The sequence below is a fragment of the Microtus ochrogaster genome, chromosome 7, assembly GCF_000317375.1.
Source record: "Microtus ochrogaster isolate Prairie Vole_2 chromosome 7, MicOch1.0, whole genome shotgun sequence".
Taxonomy (NCBI): domain Eukaryota; kingdom Metazoa; phylum Chordata; class Mammalia; order Rodentia; family Cricetidae; genus Microtus; species Microtus ochrogaster.
In genome coordinates, this window is record NC_022014.1 from 12,408,068 (window position 1) to 12,415,440 (window position 7,373).

Genomic DNA, 7,373 nt, shown 5'->3' on the forward strand with positions numbered 1-7,373 from the left:
TACAAGAGCTAGTTCCAGGACAGGCTCCAAAACCACAGAGAAACCCTGTCTCGAAAAACAAAAAACAAAAAACAAAAAAAAAAAGAAGCAGGCAAGATGGTTCATGTTGGGAACACTTGCTGCACTGGGCAGTGGTGGTGCACGCCTTTAATCCTAGCACTTGGAAGACAGAGAGGCAGGTGGATTCCTGTGAGGACAGCCTAGTCTACAGAGCAAGTTTCAGAAAAGCCAGGGCTATAAAGAGACCCTGTCTCTCAGGGGTGGAGGTAGAGGCTGGGGGGTTCCTGGGTAATGATAAATGGTCAGGTTAATAGTCTTAGGATTATTTCCCTAGAAAGTGCTGGAACACTTTGAACTCTGACCTCTTACAAAAGGCACAGGGCAGGGCTGGGGAGGTGGCTCAATGGTCCTGAGGTTCAATTCTCAGCAACCATATGGTGGCTCACAGCCATCTATAATGAGATCTAGTGCCCTCTTCTGGCCTGCAGGCAGATATGCAGGCAGAATACTGTATACATAATAATAAATTAAAAAAAAAAGGCACAGGGCTGGAGAGATGGCTCAGTGGTTAAGAGCATTGCCTGCTCTTCCAAAGGTTCTGAGTTCAATTCCCAGCAACCACATGGTGGCTCACAACCATCTGTAATGAGGTCTGGTGCCCTCTTCTGGCCTTCAGGCATACACACAGAATATTGTATACATAATAAATAAATAAATATTTGCCAGGCGATGGTGGCACACGCCTTTAATCCCAGCACTCGGGAGGCAGAGGCAGGCGGATCTCTGTGAGTTCAAGACCAGCCTGGTCTACAGAGCTAGTTCCAGGACAGGCTCCAAAGCCACAGAGAAACCCTGTCTCGAAAAAACCAAAAAAAATTAAAAAAAAAAATTAAAAAAAAAGGCACAGGGCAAAGAGTTAAAAATACAAGCATATGATTAGTAGGAAATTAAGTAGGCATGGTGGTGCACACCTGCCCTTGGGAGGCAGAAGCAGGTGGATCTTTGTGAGTTTGAGTCTGGTCTACAGAGCGAGTTACAGTACAGCCAAGTTACAGCACAGCCAGGACTACACAAAAGAACCCTGTCTCAAAAAACGACAAATGCGTAAATAAAAAATAAATCCTCTTTAAAACTGAGGCCAGAGCCTCAGATGTCGTAGCTTTGTCTCTCACCTTTGGAGCCCTGACTGAATTGGAACTCCAGAGGTGGACCAGGTTGTCCTTGAACTCTTGATCTTCCTGCTCCACCTCCTAAAGGTTGTTTGGTTGTCATCCCAGAGAACTGAACCAAGGCCCTCACATGCACTTGGCAGGCTCTACTACTGAAATAAATCCCCCATCCCCAAATACCCACAATTTCAGTATGTCAGGTTATATTTGAACACAGTGTGAGGGGTTACTAGAGATGGCTCAGTCGTTAAGGAAACCTACATGCCAACTCACAATGTCTGTAACTCCAGTTCTAGGCAATCTAACACACTCTTCTGATTTCCATGGGCACTAGGCACTCACATGGTAAACAGACATACATGCCAGAAAAATACTTATACACATAAAATAATCTAAACAACAGTGTAATAGCATTTCAATATTTTTTGTTTTTATCAAAATCTTGATGAGGAATTACAAGTTTATTGTAGACATTCTCTACAATGAAGACCATACACTACCTAGATTCTACAAATATTTTTCAATATTTATTACATTTGTCCATCTTTAGCAACCTGACTTTCCTAGCTTAACACCAACTCACTTTATTTGACAAATTTAAAGTCAGAAGGACAATGAAATGACTCAGTGAAATTTGCCACCACCACTAACATTGGGAGTCCGATCCCAGAAAACTAGGAAGGAACCATTCCTGCATGGTGTCATCTACACACACACACACACACACACACACACACACACACACAAACACGCGCACACACACGCACACACACATGCATCCCTTCTCTCTGAAACAAGATCTCACTGTGTAGCCCAAGATGGCTTGGAACTCACTCTGTGTGTTAGGAAGAAAGACATAGTGGTTCACACTTTTAACTCGGGAGGCAGAGGAAGGCGGATCTCTGTGAGTTTGAGGCCAGTCTGGTCTACACAGTGAGTTCCAAGACAGGCTCCAAAGCTACAGAGAAACCCTATCTTGAAAAACAAAAATAAAAAATGAAACACAGACTACCAATCCAGCCGTTCTCTTAGGCCCTTGCTTACCCAGTCAAGCTCGTGCCAACCCCACACAAACTACGCAGACTCTGCTCCACCAGATTTAACTTAACTTAGAAAATAACCCCACCTCCACTTTTAAAGAAAACTGTTTGAGTTTATCTCTTCTTTTTGGTTTGTGGTTTTATTATGTATTTACCTGTAGAGTCCCTGAGTATTAGTCAGCACTATGACAACTACCTGCCCACTAAACCCAGCTCACTCTGTCAAAGTCTGGCCTCAGGTTTTGTTTGTTTGGTTGGTTTTCTGTAGCCATGGCTGTCCTGAAACTCACTTTGTAGACCTGACTGACTTTGAACTCAGAGATCCACCTGCCTCTGCCCCCAGCTGAGAATATTTTTTCTGTATAGGGGAGAACATAAATGCAATCCCCACTGCACAAATTATGCAGTTGTGTTTCCTGCATTTGGGGAAATTAAAAAAAAAAAGTCCGCACACCCCAAGTGCAACAGCTTAGCATTGCCTCTGAAAACACCTTCTTGATCATAGTAGCTCCCTGCCAGGTAAGTAAGAAACTTTTTTTTTTTTTTTTTTTATTTTTCGAGACAGGGTTTCTCTGTAGCTTTTTTGGTTCCTGTCCTGGAACTAGCTCTTGTAGACCAGGCTGGCCTCGAACTCACAGAGATCCGCCGTCTCTGCCTCCCGAGTGCTGGGATTAAAGGCGTGCGCCACCACCGCCCGGCTAAGAAACTTCTTGTAAGAAAATCTAATCACTCCTCACACAGAGCAAAAGCTGCACGACCTGGGTTTGTCACTCCATGACACTTCTTCCTCACCTTTCATCATGGCCCTTACAAGCTTGTCCCTGCCTCACTGCCATTGTCTCTTAACAGCCTGAAGGTCTATCTTCACCTGGCGTTATCCAGATCTCTCCATACTGTTCTCTAGGAGGACCTCTAGCCCAGCTAGGCCCCTCACTACTGATGTTTCTCTGCCTCTCACACTTCAACTCGGGTGTCACACAGATGTCCTAGGTTATTTACAAGGTACTATGATAGTAAAAGGAATTTCTCCTTCCCAGCAACACTGTGCCATCTGCATTCCCCAGTCTCGAGTGTACTGCCAAAGACACCCTATAGAAAACCCTGTATCTAAACCAGACCTATAATCCTAGTATCCAGGAGGAGGCAGAAAGATCAGAAGCTTCAGGCCATCCTTAGCTATGCAGGTGAGTTCAGGACTAGCCTGGGCTACATGAAACTCTGTCTCAAAGGAAAACCAAAAACCTTCTTTGTCTCATTTGTCTCAGCTTAGGTGCTATGAACCAGCACCTCTAGATAGCAGAGCACAGAGTACACATCACATGTGCACACACGAGCACAATGACTCTTAACCGACAGCCAGTACTTCCATGGGAACTCCTTCAGCCAGTAGCCTTTAAGACACAGCCCGCGTTGGGCACCAATCTGTTGGTGCACAAAAGAGTTCCATAGCCGGGCGGTGGTGGCGCATGCCTTTAATCCCAGCACTCGGGAGGCAGAGGCAGGCCAGATCTCTGGGAGTTCGAGGCTAGCCTGGTCTACAAGAGGGACAGGCACCAAAGCTACAGAGAAACCCTGTCTCGTAAAACAAAAAACAAAAACAAAAAAAAAGTTCCACAACAGCCCTGAATGGGTATAACATTTATTCCTTTAGAGATAAACTTACAGAAAGAGTAGTGATCTGCAGTCCTCTGCATGTGCTGGGAACTGGAACCGAATCCAGGATCCAAGAGGCGCGCACATACTTTTTGTCTGCATATATAGGGCATGAGACCACGCCCAAAGTGGGCCCATATCTTAAAGGCTATTTCCTGATTCATAATAAGTAGAAAGGGTTGTTTTGTATATATTGAAACCACTGAATTTATACCAGATGACACAGAATTGACATCATTATTTATTCAGGTTCAAGATATAATCAGGAATAGGCTTTGTCCCATATATATAACACACATCTGATCCCATATGGGTCTGTCAGGTCCTGTAGCACAAGGTAATGCAGAAACTGGTGTATTATTGACTGGAAATGTGCAGAAGGCTTCAGAGTTTCATAAAAAAATCATGTCAATAGCAAAGGTTTAAAAAAGGACTTTTCTATTACATGGCAACAAGCTAAGGAGATTATAAAGAGATGTTTTACTTGTTCTTTCTATAACCAAACACCACTACTGCGGGGAGTAACCCAAAGGGTACTCAAAGGAATAAAATCTGGCAGATGGATATGTTCCATTTTACAGAATTTGGAAAATTAAAATATGTACACCATACTATTGACACGTATTCAGGTTTTCAATGGGCAACTGCTTTGAGTCGGGAAAAGGTTGATTCAGTAATCACATATTTAATAGAAATCATGGCCATCGTGGGTATACCTGCACAAATAAAGACAGATGATGGTCCCGCATGTCTCTAAAAAAATGAAACCGTTTTTTGCTTATTATAATATAAAGCGTCTTACAGGAATACTTAACAATCCTACGGGTCAGGCAGTTTAGAAAGATCAAATTGAACTATAATGGATATGTTAAACAAACCCCCAGAATATATTGCATGGTGCTTAGGATAGGATAACTATTGAAACATTTGGCATATGTTGTTTGATGCTGTTCATGCTGGTTGTAATTCTAATTTTTATATATTTTTTGCCCCTTCTTTCCGTGGACAATACACGATATTTGTTCTATTGTATATAGTTTTGTATTAGGCTTAGAACTCTCTTGTTTAGACAAAAGGAGAAAGTATTGTTGGAATTACTTCAGCCAATAGCCTTTAAGATATCAGCCCACTTTGGGCAAGATCTCATATACTATAAATGCAGATAAAATTTGTGCACGAGATTCCTGGCTGCTGGATTCAGTTCCAGTTCTCAGCAAACACAGTTGGATCCCTACTCTTTCTGTGAGGTTATCCCTAAATAAACATTTGTTATATTCCATTCCGGGCTATTGTGGAACTCCTTTGTACACCAACACAGTATAGTATGTATGGGAAATAGTCTTACACCCATTGCTTGTAACATGTTTGTCACCAGAAGGAGAAAGGTAGAAGGTTCATGGGACCCTGTTTTTCCTTTGTGATTTCCTGTGAGTCTATAATTATCTCTGAAAATAAAAACATTTTGTGGGGGACTGGAGAGATGGCTCAGAGGTTAAGAGCACTGGCTGCTCTTCCAGAGGTCCTGAGTTCAATTCCCAGCAACCACATGGTAGCTTACAACCATCTGTACTGAGATCTGGCGCCCTCCTCTGGCGTGCGGGCATACATGGAGGCAGAATATTGTGTACATAATAAATAAATAAATAAATCTTTAAAAAAAACAAACAAACCATTTTGTGGCCAGGCAGTGGCGGTGCACATCTTTAATCCATAACTCAGGAGGCAAAGACAGGCAGATCTCTGTGGGTTTGAGGCCAGGGTGGTCTACAGAGTGAGTTCCAGGACAGCAAAAGCTACACAGAGAAACCCTGTCTTGGAAAAAAAAATGTTCATGGTTTTTTTTGTTGTTGTTGTTGTTCAAAGTAAGGCTATTAGCATGTTCTGCACTTGGCTTTTTCCACTAAGCACCAAATCTCAGAGCATTCTACATTTATCTCCACATACCATACACAAGGCTCTATAATTAGGTTGTACCACAATGTATCCAAGTCCTGGTGTGCACACCCTGCTGTTAACAACCTTGCAAGTTCACTGGCACACAGGGCATCTCATGAATGTGTCAGCATCTTTCGTTTCTGTAGAATAAAGGGCATAAATATGCCAAATAACACTACCCAAACATTTAGTAAAAACTCCATCTAGCCAGGAGGAGGTGGCCTTTAATTCCAGCACTCAGTGGGCTGAGGCAAGCGGACCTCTGTGAGTTCGAGGCCAGTCTGGTCTACAGAGCTAGTTCCAGGACAGGCTCCAAAACCACAGAGAAACCCTGTCTCGAAAAACCAAAACCAAACGAAAATAAACAAACAAAAACCTCCATCTAGTCCACACCAACACATCATGGTCACTTTTTTTTTTTTTAAATGTTTATTGGTGTTTTGCCTGTGTGTATGTCTGTGTGAGGGTGTTGGGTTCCCCTGGAACTGGAGTTACAGACAGGTGGGAGCTGCCATGTGGGTGGGTGCTGGGAGTTGAACCAGGGACCCCTGGAAGAGCAGTGCTCTTAACCGCTGAGCCATCTCTCCAGCCCCACTTTTTGTTTTCTTGTTTTTGGTTTTGGTTTTTCGAGACAGGGTTTCTCTGTGTAGCTTTGGTGTCTGTCCTGGAACTAGCTCTTGTAGACCAGGCTGGCCTTGAACTCACAGAGATGCACAGGCCTCTGCCTCTCCAGGGCTAGATTAAAGGTGAGCACTACCCAGCTCATCTTTTTCCATAAACAAAATGCTAGGGTTGTTGATACTTTCATTGATGACTCTAATTGTAAATTTTCTTTAATTTTTTTATGTGCATTAAGTGTTTTGCCTGTATCTATGAATACTATATGCATGTTTGGTGCCCTTGGGGGTCAGAAGAGAGCATGGGATCCCTTGGACCTGGAGTTACATGACAACTGTGAGCCACCAAGTGGATGCTGAGAACCAAATCTAGGTCCTCTGCAAGGGCAGCAAGTGCTCTTAACTACTGAGGTAATTAAATTAATTAACTGGCCCTATAACTGTAAATTCTCTTCCCAAACCTAGCCAGTTCCTCAATCCAGAAATTCAAGTGTAGACTATTCTTTCATGATTCACATCCTATCAACTCTCAAAGCCCACCAAAGACACCATCAGAACACAGGCAGAGCATTCCGAGCATGTGCAGCACAATGCTCTTCACTGTCCTTTTCCCCACCTACCTCCCACAGGACACTAAAGGAAGGCTCTTGGAATAATACAGCTTAGTAGGAGTGTGATACACTCCTGCAATCCAAGCTATTCCGGAGACAAGAGCATCAAGAGTTAAAGTCAGTCTGGGCTTTAAAAAAGGCCACATCTCAAAAAAGTAAAAAAACAAAACAAAGCCCCAAGTTCATTACTGTACTTCTGAGAAAATCCACCAGTGGCTTCCCAAGACATTTAAAAGAAAACCTACGCAGGGCAGTAGTGGCGCACGCCTTTAATCCCAGCACTCGGGAGGCAGAGGCAGGTGGATCTCTGTGAGTTCGAGACCAGCCTGGTCTACAGAGCTAGTTCCA

At 43.3% G+C, this 7,373-nt stretch overlaps 1 protein-coding gene and 1 non-coding gene across 7 annotated transcripts in view; both read right to left on the minus strand.

Annotated features, from left to right (window-relative positions):
- Zc3h7a (zinc finger CCCH-type containing 7A) overlaps positions 1-7,373 on the minus strand; it is a 43,483-nt gene that overhangs the window by 30,309 nt on the left and 5,801 nt on the right. The gene's annotated exons all lie outside the window — the stretch shown is intronic.
- Positions 2,574-2,736, minus strand: LOC113456407. The gene has a single exon (XR_003377228.1). It is a non-coding gene; the product is annotated as a U1 spliceosomal RNA (small nuclear RNA).